Source organism: Oryctolagus cuniculus, chromosome 9, assembly GCF_051225735.1.
Source record: "Oryctolagus cuniculus isolate XC-2025 breed Fujian yellow rabbit chromosome 9, ASM5122573v1, whole genome shotgun sequence".
Classification (NCBI taxonomy): Eukaryota; Metazoa; Chordata; class Mammalia; order Lagomorpha; family Leporidae; genus Oryctolagus; species Oryctolagus cuniculus.
In genome coordinates this window covers 25,424,239-25,440,507 of record NC_142875.1, presented here as the reverse complement: position 1 = coordinate 25,440,507, position 16,269 = coordinate 25,424,239, and the positions used below count along the sequence as shown (strand labels likewise).

The 16,269-nt window shown below is 38.3% G+C and overlaps 1 long non-coding RNA gene across 10 annotated transcripts in view; it reads right to left on the bottom strand.

Annotated features, from left to right (window-relative positions):
• Positions 1-16,269, bottom strand: part of LOC103349096 (uncharacterized) — a 372,847-nt gene that overhangs the window by 21,955 nt on the left and 334,623 nt on the right. For 6 of the 10 annotated variants that reach the window (XR_016212802.1, XR_016212797.1, XR_016212799.1 and 3 more), the window contains 2 exons: positions 11,429-11,518; positions 9,261-9,327 (listed from right to left, as the gene is read on the bottom strand). This is a non-coding gene — a long non-coding RNA (uncharacterized LOC103349096). Of the gene's footprint in view, positions 1-105; positions 8,411-9,260; positions 9,328-11,424; positions 11,519-16,269 lie in introns of those variants that run through there. The other 4 variants (XR_016212801.1, XR_016212803.1, XR_016212805.1 and 1 more) reach the window with 2 other exon arrangements.

Sequence of the window (16,269 nt, the reverse complement as noted above, 5' to 3'; positions counted from 1 at the left end):
TTTTTTAAAAGTTTTTATTCAATGAATACAATTTTCATAGGTACAACTTTAGGAATATAGTGGTATTTCCCACAATACCCACCCTCCCACCCCCACTCCCATCACACCACCAACTCCTTCTGCCATCCCATTCTTAATTAAGATTTACTTTTAATTAACTTTATATATAAAAGACCAACTCTATACTATGTAAAGATTTCAACAGTTTGAACCCACACACACATACACACAATGTAAAAAGTACTGTTTGAGAACAAGTTTTGCAGTTAAATCTTAAAGTACAACTCATTAAGGACAGAGGTCCTACATGGGGAGTAAGTGCACAGTGAATTCTGTTGTTAATTTAACAATTAACACTCTTATTTATAACATCAATGATTGCCTGAGGCTCTTGCCATGAGCTGCCAAATTTATGGAAGCCTTTTGTGACCACAAACTCCATCAGTATTTACACAAGGCAATAACCAAAGTGGAAGTTTTCTCCTTCCTTCAGATAAAAGTACATCCTTCTTTGATGGCCCCTTCTTTCCATTGGGATCTCATTCACAGAGAACCTTCATATACAGGAAAATTTTTGCCACCATGTCTTGGCTTTCCATGCCTGAATTGCTCTCATGGGTTTTTAGCCACATCTGAATGCCTTAAGGGCTGATTCTGAGGTCAGAGTGTTACTTAAAGCAATTATCATTCTGTGCATCTGCTGTATGGACTGCTTCCCATATTGGACATCCCCTCCTTTTTATGTTGCCTATTATTATTACCAGGCCATTGATGTTATTTATATGGTCTCTTTAACACTTATTCCTATCCATATGTCACTTTAACACTTAATATGATCACTTTAACAATTAAGATAAAGCTACAATGGAATATAATGTGGAGATACCTCAAAAATCTGAACATAGACCTACCATATGAACCACCCACCCCACTCCTGGGAACTTACCCAAGGGAAATGAAATAAGTAAAGCAAAGAAGCTATCTGAACCTCCTTGTTTATTGCAAATCAATTCACAATATATAAGACATGGAACCAACCTAAATGCCCATCAACTGAAGACGGGATAAAGAAATTATGGGACAGGTATACTACACAGCAGTAAAAAAAATGAAATCTGGTCATTTGTAACAAAATGGGCCGGCTGGCGCCTTGGCTCACTAGGCTAATCCTCCGCCTGTGGTGCTGGCACCCTGGGTTCTAGTCCTGGTTGGGGTGACGGATTCTGTCCTGGTTGCTCCTCTTCCAGTCCAGCTCTCTGTTGTGGCCTGGGAAGGCAGTGGAGGATGGCCCCAGAGCTTGGGCCCTGCACCCACTTGGGAAACCAGGAGGAAGCACCTGGCTCTTGGCTTCGGATTGGCGTGGCATGCTGGCTGCAGCACACCTGCCGTAGTGGCCATTTCGGGGGTGAACCAGTGGAAAAGGAAGACCTTTCTCTCTGTCTCCCTCTCACTGTCTAACTCTGCCTGTCCAAAAAAAAAAAAAAAATTGGACCAATCTGGAAAACTTCATACTTAGTGAAATAAGCCAGTACCAAAGGGACAAATACTACATGTTCTCCCTGATCTGTGAGAACTAATAGCACAGCTAAAATGAAAGCTGTAGAAGTGAAGTTGACACTTTGAGAAACAATGACTTGAATAGCCTTTGTCTTGACTGTCAAGGAAGTTTTTTATTTTTTATTTTTTTTTTTTTATTGAAAAAATCAAATGAGGCCGGCGCCGTGGCTCACTAGGCTAATCCTCTGCCTTTGGCGCTGGTACCCTGGGTTCTAGTCCCAATTGGGTCGTTGGATTCTGTCCCAGTTGCTCCTCTTCCAGTCCAACTCTCTGCTGTGGCCTGGGAAGGCAGTGGAGGATGGCCCAAGTTCTTGGGCCCTGCACCCACATTGGAGACTGGGAGGAAGCACCTGGCTCCTGGCTTCGGATCTGCGCAGCACTGGCTGCAGTGCACCGGCCGTAGCGGCCATTTGGGGGGGTGAACCAACGGAAAAGGAAGACCTTTCTCTCTGTATCTCTCTTTCACTGTCTAACTCTGCCTGTAAAAAAAAAATCAATTGAAAATAGATCTCAGTAAAAAATAAGAGGGAGGATAAGGGAGGCAGGAGTAAGCTTGAATACTTCTTGAGACACCTCCTGAACTTACCCCTCATCCTTGAAGCTAGTTTGACAGACAGCCCCACAATTAGGCACTTCCAATATTGGCTTTTGGTTTTGGGGTATAAGGTTATTGTATCTTTGCAGGACCTCCAGTTTTAGTGTTTTTTTTTTTTTTTTTTTTTTTTTTTCCCTCCACCCTGCATCTTCACAGGCTATTACAGGAGTCTCCTTGTAGCACATTCCCTGTGTTTTATTCTATAACCTATCAGATTCTCCTCCTTAGGAATCTCTAGAGGGACGTTCACCTGCTCTGGTGGATGCCTTCTCCAATTAAACCTAACATAATGGTGAACAATCTCCAGTGGACTTCTTGTCCCTGGCACATAGGCTCCCAGCCCAGTCACCCTTGAGACCTGTCTCACAGCCACTGAACCTTTTGTTTCAGGGGCAGTCCCAAGTACTGACTGCTGACTAGGCATTGCTGGCCTAAGGTGATTTTTTTTTTCTCTTTGGGTAAAAAGAAAAGTAGACTTGAATTAAAATAGAATATAAAAAGATGTCTTTGATAAATACAACCTCAAGCATGAGAATTTGTTTCCATTGTAACCGGACATTGGGTTTAGGAAATTTCTCTCTTTTAAATCTAGGAAAGTAATTGCCTTTAAAAATATTGCCAAACTTGTTTTGCATCTTGGTTTAACATGTTTCTGATAGCAATGGGTAATGAATCCTTGTTATGGCCCCACAAGGTGGATTAATGTCACTGATTTATAGGTAGTTTTATAAAAAGTAGAACTTGATATAAATGCAATTTTGACCTTAATTCAGATAGAGGTATGATATAATATCAGCATCATCAGTCATCTAGATGTTATTGCTAAACATAAACTGGGTAAAGCAAATGAAATATATGTGTCTAAATGTAAACTCTGGCACTCATAGCACCTTATATCCTGTGGAAAAATATTTAGGTTTACTAAAATGTTTCATAAATTGTCAATGAAAATAGTTCAACACTGCTTGAAAGTAACTAAAGTTGAAATTTGATGTGCTTTCTTATTTAGAAACTGTTGTCTTCTAGTAGTCTATTTGAAACTGATTTGCTTATTAATATTTAGGAAATTAATAAACTGTGTGGGTTCTTGCCATGAACTCAGAGAAGAATTCTGAATACTGGCTCAAATATACCAGACAACATGGTAAGTTTTTAAGCTTTTTATTCAGCGAGAGAAATGCATAGGTGAGTGAGGGCTCTATCTAAGGGAGAAAAGGAGGTCTGGAAATTAAGTTGGAATCCATACCAAGCAGAAAGTGGACCAACTGTTACAGGAAGCAAGTGTTTGGTTATCAGCAGCTACTACTAACAGCTTATCACGGACAGCAAAGTGAATGCAGAAACAGTGCCCTGAAGGTGTGGGGCAACAAGGGCAACAAAGGTCCATAATGGCAAAAAAGAGCCAGGCCCACTGTGTTTCAGGCCTTTTATCCACTCCCAAAGGGGCGTGGTCACATAGCCTGATTGGAAGGAGGGCACACAGGTGGGGTCAGGTAGGGGCATGAGATCACACAGGGGCGTGGTGAAGACGTGGTCTTCCAGCTCACAAATCTGATCAATTTTATTGTATTAGCCTGCCTACATCACATTTTTTGATATAGAACTAGAATCTGCTCCTCTGTCAAAGTAATGAGGTTTTTGCATTGCATGTATGCTAATATTTTTTAAATAGTCTTAAAAATCTGTTTAAAAACTACAGCATCTCCTTTTTAATAGTTTCATTTAATTGGTGGCTCTCTGCAGGTTTTCTAGCCAGCTCCAGTAAGCTATTTTCTCTTCCCTAGTTCTGACTCTGTTAAAATTGTTGCAAGTTGTGGGATAATTCCCTGTTAATTTAAGTTTTTATGTACATCTGTGATACTTGGGATGACCAAAGAGACAGATTTTGTATTCTGTTGAAGTAATCTATTGTGTCCTCTTAATGTCACAAGTTCTAATTGTTTAAAAACAGCTGAAATTTTTTTATTAAGAGTTATGGTTTGTTTGAATATATACTCATTCTAACGCATTTGAGTAATCACTCTGTAACCATGGTCAAATCTGGTCTATATTATGTCATGATGTTAAGGGATCTTATTTCAAGCAGATATTTTAAGCCTTCTTGGCATCCTTGACAGGCATTCAAAAAATCAAAGTTCCAATTCTTTGGACTTTGATATTTCAGGTTGGGTCCCCGAAAATATCAAAGGATATATATCTCTCATCTTGTAGAGACAGCAACTAATAAGGCTATTTGCATTATATTAAAGGTGCTGTCAAAATGTGAAGTGATGTTAAGTTTTATGATAATGTAAGATGCTAATACAAATGTCCAAAAGTTACAAAAGTCTAAGGATCTTGTTGTGTTGTTATCAGACATTATAATTATCTTAATTAAAAAGATCTAGAGGCCTAAAAGGGATGTTTTATAAAATCCTACAGGGCTTTCAAAGATATTGTGTGGAGTAAGCAAGTGCCTCTTCTTGTTTGTTAATGAGTTCATAACTTTAAGCATGGCTATTTAAAACCTTTTGTCATCCATAGTTTTGAATATCAGATTTATTGCTCATGAAGTTAAAACATTATTTGCCGGAGACCAGCTCCAGTCAGTCCAGGAGCCCCGAGGTGTGAGAGGTGTCAGCACTCGAATAAATGAGAGACACTCACAGCAAGGCTGATGGCATGGCTCTGGCTCTCGAGCACCAGACATTATTTTTATATCATAAGTCAAATAATGTTTTTGTTTCTCACAATAACAAGTTTGTTGTCCATTTTTTCTAACTACAATTTCTTTGATTATTCAGAGCATGGGTTACAATCACAGACAGGTGCGAGAAAACGGGCTGCCCACAAAAGCCAAGGCCTGGATTGCTGATGAGCAATGCAGAAATTGGCTACACAAGCTACAATAGTATCTTCTTAATCTAATCTTTACTAGAAGCCCCAAGTTCAAAGCAGGCCCTTTTTAAAATGTATCCCCTCTTTGTAGTTCTTTCTGTAATTCTTTGATTTCTTTATTGTACTTATTTAAAGGTTTACTTAGATCTACTCCACAGTTTTGACATCCGAACCATTGTAGTATTTGTAGCATATATTGAATTAAAGCTTTAATGACATCTATCTTTATTCTAGTGGGAAGTATATACCAAGGAGCCCGTTGCCTTTTAATTCTTTTCCATAAACGCCTCAATCTTGCATAAAGCATTAACCCTTTCTCCTACACTAACATTCTTCTTGATTAAAATTCTACCAAGCAATGGACATTTTGGGGATAATGAGACCAAGTGCTCTTCCCTAAAATTAGGAATACGGCAATCATTAACAGGACCACCAGAAAGCTCCAGCTCGCTTATGCAGAGTGTAGTTCCCAACAAACCTAAAACCACCAAGAGGACAGCAGCTGTCCTTCTCATGCCTTGCTGAGACAGACCTTCTGCTGTGACCTTGTCAGCCAGCCGAAGTTGCCTTGGCCTCATCAATAATTGGTTCTGGGGCCGATGTTGTGGCACAATGGGCTAAAGCCCCAGTCTGCAGTGCTGCCATCCCATATGGGTGCCAGTTTGAATCCTGGCTGCTCCATTTCTGATCCGGCTCTCTGCTATGGCCCGGGAAAGCAGAAGATGGCCCAAGTCCTTGGGACCCTGCACCATGTGGGAGACCTGGAAGAAGCTCCTGGATCCTAGCTTCGAATGGAGGCAGCTCCAGCTGTTGCAGCCTTCTGGGGAATGAACCAGTGGATGGAAGACCTTTCTCTCTCTTTCTCTCTGCCTCTGCCTCTTTGTAACTCTGCCTTTCAAATAAATAAATAAATAAATAAATATTTTATATAAATAAAATATTGGCTCTGTGTTTAAATGTGTCCTCTTTTAAGTTCCAAAGGACTTCTTTTTCCCTGACCTCTATTGTATTCAATACTTTTGGACAATTCTGTAAGCAGATAAAGCCAATAATGTCCTACAGGTTCCAACTTAGATTAATTTGATACTAAGAACAGAAAGTAATTCTAATCGATTGATAGTAACTTAAAAGAAATAGCTAAAGATTTTAGGAAACTATTACCAAAACTGCTTTTTTATTCTATGTTGTAAGTTACATTACATGTGTGCACATATTGTATGTATACAAGGGAAAATTTATTTATTAAGAGCTCTGTTTTTGGCTTATAGATAAAATATCACTCAAAAATTTAAACTGCTAAGTTAATCAAAGATACCCTTTTGATTTGTGTGACCTAAATCTCTGTACCAGATGTTTAAATTGGGTTTGCTGGTCAAACAAGTTACACCTGTGTTAGATATTTCAGCAATGTTTCCAAAATTATTCTGGAAATTTATAGAAGGCATTGGACCATTTCATAAATTTTTTCATAATTGTTATTCAACAGTTACAATTGTTTACTAAATTTTCATTTGGTATTAAGTTACTGACAGTAAGCAATCAGGGAAGCCTGACTTGTTCCCTCATTTCTCTGTTCTCTTCAAGATGGGAAACTGATTCTATTCTGAAGGACTCTCTAGGACATACAGTATGATCCTTAGACCTTATAAAAGAGATATCCAACATTTTTCTGCAATAGTAGCATAGTCAAAAATGAGAGCTTAAATTATAATTTCACAGCTAGATTTAATTTTCCATGGGCACAGTAAACAGGCAAAACTTCCCTTGCAGACTAAAGGGAGAGAAAATTTTAAAGTGATAGCCTTACTCATGGGCATTGTCTACCTCACTATCAGAACATGCCTGAGACTTTAGATGTCTAGTTTAGGCCACCAAAGATTAAAAGTGGGACTTGACTTGCATCCTTTTAAAGGTTTTCTCTCGTGTGTGTTAACAAAAACCAGGAGAAAGAGGATGCTAGGCAACAGAAGCGATGTAAAGATAGGTAAAACAGCAATTAATGGCTGTTTTACACAGTGATCTGCCATCAAGGAGATCCAACAGGCCAGTCTACTGCATTGGTTTTCAATGTGGAATGCCAGGGCTTGAGCAGAAGTCAGCTTATGAAGAGCCCTGGCAGTTCTGCCAGCCAAGAGCTGAGTCACTGGAAACAGAAGTCGAAGGGCTCCAGGTCAGAGCCACAGGCCTTGTTGGCTCTAAGCTGACAAGCCCTTCACTATGCCCAGCTTCCAAAGTATCCGCTGCCAAGTAGGGTCAGCAACTTTGCAGACAGAACTGTAAATTAACTAAACACGATTTCCTTTTAGAGTTACCACCTACCTTCTCTTCAAGCCAGCTCTCCTGCTGTGTAGTAGAAGTCAACAGGGTGCATTCCCTAATGAGGTTCACACCTTCCTCATGATGTACCCATGTGAAGGGATAGATAGGTCTGGGCTTCATAACTGGCAAGGGCTTAAAGCCCATCTGATTACTATCAAGCCCTTTCTGTCAGTTTCTATTTGCCTCTCATTGAGAAAACTTGCTGGTGGTTTAATAATGACTGTCCTGTTTTAGATACGTGAATTGTAAATCAAGTCTTTTGTTGGGGTGGTGCCCACCTTATTGATTGACAGTTTCGTCCCCAATATTATACTTAAAAACCCCAGTGCCACAGGGTCCTATGGGTTTAGCTCCTCCTGCAGCCCCCCCCCCCCCCCGCTCCATTCCACTCTGGCCGGAGGTCTTTGACTCTAATAAATCTTGCTTTTGAACCTTAAAAAAAAAAAGAATAATTTAAGAAGGAAGGTGTTAAACCCAGATCACAGCACTGCTGCCTTCATTTTCCCTTTTGATTTAATGGATCTGAAATTTTCAATGATATTTTGTTATTGCTGTGGGAATTCTGCGAATTTTCCTCCCAAGACCTCCCTATATCTCCATCCCAAAACACGTAATTCTGTGTGAAATAGGCAAAAATGTACTCTTGAAGGTCTTAAGGGTATACAAAAGCTATCAATTTTTATTTGTCTGTGATTTTCATGAATTATTTGATGATGCTGCTTTCTGGACTGAGGCTTTGACATGATGTAGTTATCGTGGGCATTTATGGAATGAACCGACAGATGATAAATAGGTCTTTGTCTCTCTGTCTCTGTCTCTCTTTGCCTTTCAAATAAATAAATAAAGTATTTTTAAAAATTTCATGATTACATGGTGCCGGCGCCATGGCTCACTTGGTTAATCCTCCGCCTGCAGCACCAGCATCCCAATATGGGTGCTGGATTCTAGTCCCAGTTGCTCCTCTTCAAGTCCAGTCCTCTGCTGTGGCCCGGGAAGGCAGTGGAGGATGGCCCAAGTGCTCCTCTCTCTGTGTAACTCTGAATTTCAAATAGATAAATAAACCTTTAAAAAAAAAAAAACAATATACAGTGGATATGTCTCAGACCAAACACCCTTTTGCTGTGGCTGTAACACCACAGAATCTCTCAGAAAAGTTTATTAGTCTATAACAGATAAAATAGCTTTGATGTAGGGGGAAAGGCCAGGGGAGTCATCCTCTATACGCAATCTTTATCTAAGGCTTTCTTGAGACTGTTGATGGCCTGCGTCCTTGCCATTACCAGTAAAACTTAGCTTTCTGTAAGAGTTTGATTGTTGCTGAAAATTGGTTCCTGTCCCTGTTGCTGAATTAAAAATAAGGAGGACAAGGCTTGAGGGTAAAGGAAGAATATTAATTGATAGATGAGGGCAAAGCAGACTTCTATCTCAAGAACGACCATCCTGGAGTCGGTGCTGTGGCATAGGGGGTAAAGCCGCTGCCTGAAGTGCTGGCATCCCATACAGGCACTGGTTCAAATCCCAGCTGCTCCACTTCCAATCCAGGTATCTGCTATGGCCTGAGAAAGCAGTAGAGGATGGACCAATTCCTTGGGCCCCTGCACCCATGTGGGAGACCCAGAAGAAGCTCCTGGCTTTGGGTTGTCACAGCTCCAGCCATTGTGGCCAATTGGGGAGTGAACCAGCAGATGGAGGACCTCGTTCTCTCTCTCTCTCTCTCTCTCTCTCTCTCTCTCTCTCCTTCTCCTTCTCTCTCTGCGTAACTCTGACTTTCAAATAAATAAATAAATAAATCTAAAAAAAAAATAAAGGCCATCCTGTGTAATGATGACAGTGTGGGATTAAGGAGGCTGAAAGGGAAGGCAGTCAGCCGATCCAGGCGCTGCGGCGGGTAGCAGGTGTGATAACAGGGTACCTTGGATGTCAGCAGCATTCCTTGGTTATCTTGCTTGATGGACTGACTTTTTCATGAGGAAGGCATTCTGTACAATGAAGAAGCCACAAAACATTATTTGGTTAAGATCTGAAAGAGGCGAAGTATTATGTTATGAGATTCGGGTGTTTCATGACAGTGGGAAACCCACTCAACCTGTAGCCAATGCATATCACGCTTGTAGCTATTCACTCACCCTTTACATTTTGTTATAACAAATGTAAACCTGCAGTCATGCTGACCGGGAGGTCCAGATCACACTGCAACTGCAGCTGGCTTTCTTAAGGCAGTCATTACTTACCTGCTTGAACAGACTAGTCGGTAACAAACTCAGTAGTTTGCTTTTGTTCTTCAGACCATGAAGAAGAAAAGAAAGATGTACTTGGTAGTATTACAAGATTTTTGTGACTTGATTTATAAATCCAATCTTTTGTGGTAGCAGAGATTATTTGGCCTGTATTTTTTTTTTTTTGTATTTAAAGAAGAGTGGTCATTACATATACTTTTATATATATTATAGGCTGGTTTATTTTTCTGTGTGTGAACCAATACTATTATTATTTATTTCAATTAAAAATTATATACACAAATACATACACAACTAAATATAAGGGCAGAGAAGACATTATAGATGTATAGCATCATCTTTCACAATCGTCTTTGCTATTTTTTGCCTTTTTATATTTCAAAATAATCTTAGAAGTTATTCATTAATATTCATAGTAAACATGCTGAGATTTTTATTATAATTAAAATTAACCCATAGATCAATTTGTGACATTGTAATAATACCAACTCTCACCAGTTGTAAGCATGGGACATCTGTCCTTCTATTTGGATTTTCTTTAATTCCTTCTTTTTGTGGCATAGCATGTTTTTTCTCAATTAGTTGGCAAACAGGTCTTTGTAGTAATTTCTGATTTTTTTTCTGTGATATCTGTTGTTACATTACCTTTTTCATCTCTAAATTTATTGATTTGTGTCTTCTCCCTTTTTTCTTTTTTTTTTTTTGTTTAATTAGGCCAATGGTGTGTTAGTTTTATTTATTTTTTCAAAAACCCAGCTTTCATTTCAATGATCTTTTGTATTGTTTATTTTTGGGGGGTATCCATTTTGTTTATTTCTTCTCTAATTTTAATTATTTATTTTCTCCTATTAGTTTTTGGTTTGTTTTGCTATTGTTTTTCTAACTCTTTGAAATGCATTGATAGCTCATTTATTTGGTGCCTTTCTAATTTCTTGATGTAGGCACCAGCTGTTATAAACTTTACTGTTAACATTGCTTTAGCTGTATCCCATAAGTTTCATATGCTGTACTGTCAACTTCATTCTTTACTTTCCAGCTCACATCTTAAGTATACATAGCAAAGTCTATCCTGGGTATTTGTTGCTTTTCTTGCTATTTAAACAGCATTGTTTGATATTACTTTGTTTTTTATTGCATATACAAAAAGCAGAATCCTTATTAAATGTTTCCTATATAGATCTTTAATTCTGAAAGCTTATTAAATTTATCTAACAATTTTATTTAAATTTGTATTAATGTTTCTTGTTTTTGTGGTATCTGAGTCAACTGTTTGATTCTTGAGAGAATACTTGGTTCCAAGCTACATTACTTGACCCCAAGTTAATGCAAAGTGAGATTTATTCAAGTAAAAAGGCAAGAGAAATACAATATATGTGGAAAATATTTTATAAATAACTCATAGATTGTTTGGATCTAAATTATTTAAAATAGGTAAAGCCGTAAGTACATAGCAGAAAGTACACCTTTAATTAATACATTATATACAGAATTTTCTTATATTTGTTTAATTCTTGAGGCACTGATGTTTCAAGAAAATGAAACACAAAAACAATGAAAAACATTAGTTATCCATGAAATTACGTTTTTTTTAATTTATTGCTATATTTCCCCCATATATTTTTTATACATTCTTGTATCTGTACCACTTGTGATAAAAAGGATTTTAATATGTTTTTACATAAGTTGAATAAGAAAATGTGAAATATTAAAATAGTATCATTATTTCAGTGAATAGCTAGAACTACCAACATGAGAACTAACATTATTCCTGGAAATTTTTAGGTTTTTTTTCCTGCCTACAAATCTGTAGGTTAAAAATATAAAAAAAAATGTATACACCTGCCTGTTATCTCTGCTAATGCATCAGCTGCTTCATGCCAGCCAACATCAGTGCTTGATAGGTGGTGATTTATTGGATTCATTATTTCAAACCCTATAGATAAGAAGAACAAGAGAATAAATGAAGTTGCTTTTTTTTAGCTTTTTTTTTTCTTTCCAGCTAGAAGTGAGGGAGACTACCACAACTGAACAATACAGTAACGTCTGTAAAGTGAAGTAAACATGAACATTTTACCACACAATGGGCAAATCTATTCATAAACACAATGGTGATAGAGCATGTTGATTCTCAGCTCTTCTGGTGTAGGATACATTCAGGGCTGGTGTTGTAGTGTAGTGGGCTACGTCTTTGCCTGTTGCCCCAGTATCCCATGTGGGTGCAGGTTCAAGTCCCAATTGCTCTTCTTCCAATTCAGCTCTCTGCTATGGCCTGGGAAGGCAGCAGAAGGTGGCCCAAGTGCTTAGGTTCCCTACACCCCTGTGGGAGGCCCCAAAGAAGCGCCTAGCTCCTGGCTTCTGATTGCCCCAGTGCCGGCCATTGTGGTCATTTGGGGAATGAATCTGTGGAAGGAAACTTTCTCTGTGTCTCTCCTGCTCTCTCTGTAACTCTACCTCTCAAATGAAAATTTTTAAAAAAATTAAGAAAAAAAGAATATATTTGGACAGCATACATTCAGTGTTACCCATGCACTTTCTACTCTGCAACATTAAGGAAATCACAATGCTTGCATAGTGTTTTGCATTTCTCCAAAATAAAGTAACAGTTCACATATAGGTAATTTAAAGATTGTAGAAAAGTAACCAATTTGGTACTTGGTAATGGTACGTGGTACTTTCTCACTCATGTATGAAAGCTATAAAAGTTGACCCCATGGAATTTGAGAGTATAATGATGGTGACTAGAGGCTAGAGACAGTGATAAGGTTGCAGGGATATTGCAGACAACTCACTTAATGGTACTAAGACATAATTAAGAGTAAGAAGCTCTGATGTTCTGTTGCATGATAAGGTAACTATGGATAATGAAAATTTTTCTAAAACTTAAAAATTTTGAATATTTTCACTGGGACAAAATGAAAAATATTTGAGAGCACAGATAAGTTTACTCTTTTTGGCCATAATACAATGTATCCATGTATAGAAACATCAAATGATAACACATAAACATGTATAATTTTTGCTTGATAAAGTTAATTATTCATTAACAGAACTATGTAAGAGTAAAAAAGAATACATATTTCTAAGTATAACTTTAGCCAATATTAATACTTTTCATACAAAAAGACAAACATGTTTTAAAATCTATAACTTGGGTAAATGTTTTTAACCCAATGATTTTATAGATTCTTCAGTTGGTAAATGTTCTGTAAAATAAATGCTTTCCGTTGACTTATTAAATAGTTTTACTACTTTTGGTCAAGGGTTTTAAGAAGTATGCTATATGTTGCTGTTTCATACGTTTTCAGGACACTACATGTAAAGACATAACAAAACATCTGATCTTTTTCTTGGATATGATAGTGGTGACAGATCTAGGGCTAGTGTAAGGATGTCAGTCTAACTCTGATTTTGAACCATTTTTCTTTTATTAATTATTTAAATTTCTAGCTAATTATTTTCAAACAAGTTTCAGTGTGCTCAACCATAATTTTTTTTTTTTTTTTTGACAGGCAGAGTGGACAGTGAGAGAGAGACAGAGAGAAAGGTCTTCCTTTGCCGTTGGTTCACCCTCCAATGGCCGCCGCAGCTGGCGCGCTGCAGCCAGCTGGCGTACTGCGCTGATCTGAAGCCAGGAGCCAGGTGCTTCTCCTGGTCTCCCATGAGGGTGCAGGGCCCAAGGACTTGGGCCATCCTCCACTGCACTCCCGGGCCATATCAGAGAGCTGGCCTGGAAGAGGGGCAACCGGGACAGAATCCGGCGCCCCGACCGGGACTAGAACCTGGTATGCCAGCGCCACTAGGTGGAGGATAGCCTGTTGAGCCGTGGTGCCAGCCCTCAACCATAATTGTTTTATAAATATATTATAAATTTCAGTGCCATGTGAAGACATGGTCACATTTCCAAAGAAAACAGATCTAGGAAAAATCAAAGGTTCTAAAGTACACATGTGTAGTCTTTAGTTGTCAAATCTGTGCTATTACTAATGCGTATTTCTCTTATATTCCTTCATTTCATTTATTCACCCAACTTAATCAGGAGATCATTTGCAATACTTATGATATTCAACGTCTTTCAAGTAGCACAGATTAAAAACCGAATATTTCTAAATTTTCAGCTTCTCTATAACACTTCATATTGGCAGCTTCGGGACCTGCATGGGGAGAAGGCCCACACTTCTGGGAATGGAGAGTCCCTACATGCACTTCCAGGAATGAAAAGTCCTTGCCAAGACCCCTGCGTGGACCTAAAAGTCAACCAATGAGGATCAGACCTGCCTCAACCTTTAACCCCCACGCCCTGTATGTATAAAATGAGCCCTCCCAACCTATGACGTGCAACTTCCCTGGCCCCCGCTCTGTTGGGACTGGGAACCCTGCCCGGGAGTGGAATCCTAATAAATTGATTCATTTGGCTGGGAAGATTTGTTACGCACCGTACACATCGCGCATATACCCATGGAGCTTCAATTTGTTCAATGAGCAACTAGAATATTTGAGTTACATAAATATTTTTCTGAACAAGTATTGTGTTTCCTTAACCCATGAAATGCCCAAGTCAGGCATGTAGCAAGTGATATTATTAATAAAAAATAAAAACTTTGTTTTAATATTTTTATACTAATGAATCAATGTAAAAACTCATTTAAATATTTTATGTAATATGAAATTAATGTCCCAGTTAACATAACCCTCTATAAAAAGTAGTGAGGAGAGCTTTTAAAAGTTGTTTAACCTCGGGGCCTGCACTGTGGCGCAGTGGGTTAACAACCTGGCCAGAAGCACCGGCATCCCATATGGGCGCAGGTGCGAGACTCGGCTGCTCCACTTCCAATCTAGCTCTCTGCTATGGCCTGGGAAAGCAGCAGAAGATGGCCCAAGTCCTTGGGACCCTGCACCCATGTGCGAGACCTGGAAGAAGCTCCTGGCTCCTGGCTTCTGATAGGTGCAGCTCAGGCCATTGCAGCCAAGTGGGGAGTGAATCAGCAGATGGAAGACCTCTCTGTCTCTCTACCTCTCCTCTCTCTGTGTAACTTTGCCTTTCAAATAAATAAATAAATATTTTAAAAAAAAGTTGTTTAACATCTAGTGCATTTTCCAAATTATGGATTTGCATTCAAAATCCTTACCATGAGAGTGTTTCATATACCATGAAAATGCATGCCTATGGCAAGACTTAATAATATTACTTATTTTCATGTTTATCACTGTGCCTAGAAAAAAAAATCAGTGAAAACTTTTGAAAGGACATTTTGTAGAATAGCTTCACATGTTATTTAAAAATGAAGATCTTCTTTCAAGAAATAGTTTGACTGTTTTAAATAGGCATCCACTGAATATCAATCCCGTAACACCTCTCCCCCTTAATTTATATAAACAACACAAAAACAATATATAGTGGGGGAGAAAATGTTCTCCCACTACCCTAGCAAGTGGAACTCTTGCTGATGTTTCCCTGTGTCTAGACATGACCATGTTTCTTATTCCATTGCCCAAATGCACAGCTGAAAGTCAGAAAGCAATTTTTAGAGTTATGCTGATTGGGATAATCTTCTTTATGATGTGCTGATCTCAAAAGCCAAGTATCCCTGGGGTTGAATTTGGAAAGATGTAAATCGGTTCCCTACCACTACATTTTGCAATGTGTAAATTAATAACTTGACATTTCACAGCTGTTTTAAAGGCTGTGCTTTAACGAATGAAATATCAATCACAAATATACATCTACCCAGAAATGTCAAATTCCACCCAAATGAATACCACAGCAAATTAACAGCAGGTCACATTGTTCTGCTGTCTTTCACCTGTGATGCATTTCCTTTCTTTCCAGGTTAAGAGCTCCCCTGGAGAGACTTAAACCTATTTTCTACCCCATATAAAAGATGGGAGGTGAGCTGCTTTAATAACAGAATAATGTATCCAAATGCTAAACCTATTTGAAAGAGGCAGATGCTACAGTAAAAGGAGAAATTAAGCTAGAGTTCAAAATACCTAGATTGAATTCCCAATACTGTTCTCCAGGGTTATTTGGATTTAGGCCTGATGACCTCAGTATTCTCATCTTTAAAACTGGCCTTGTCCATTTCACAGCATTATCTAAAGTTGTCTCGCTTATCCCACAGGGATTTACAAAGTTAGCATAAATTAATAAATATTCAATATTAATGCCAAAATAAGTTTTTTGAATTGCAGAGGATTACTAATAATATAAACAACAATTTATCCTTTCTTATTATGTAACATTTATGTCAAGTTGGGCACCCGTTTCTTGAGGTCACTTGGGGAACACATATTTGTCTCCCATAAGGAATAACAGAAAAATAAACCCTCGCTCAGTGAATGGGTCCATGTTTGTAACTAGAGGCAGAGTGGTATATCTTCATTTCATGCCTAAAGGACTTCAAACATCCCAACATCAATTTTCAAGATACAGTTAAATCCTGTCTCTAGTATGTCATGTCTGATTTTCAAGAAGTGATAAACCTTTGGTATTCTCCAAAATGTTTGCTTTCTTTTACTATGCTCATAAAATGAAAATGGTATTGTATTGGCTATTGGACTAAATGTGTACATTTCATTAAACCCCCATTCTTGAGGAATGTCACTTGTATGCATACTTGGCTGTCTATACATGCATTAATTAATGTAAACATACATTAATTGCCTGCTCAACTTAATCGCGCTCAA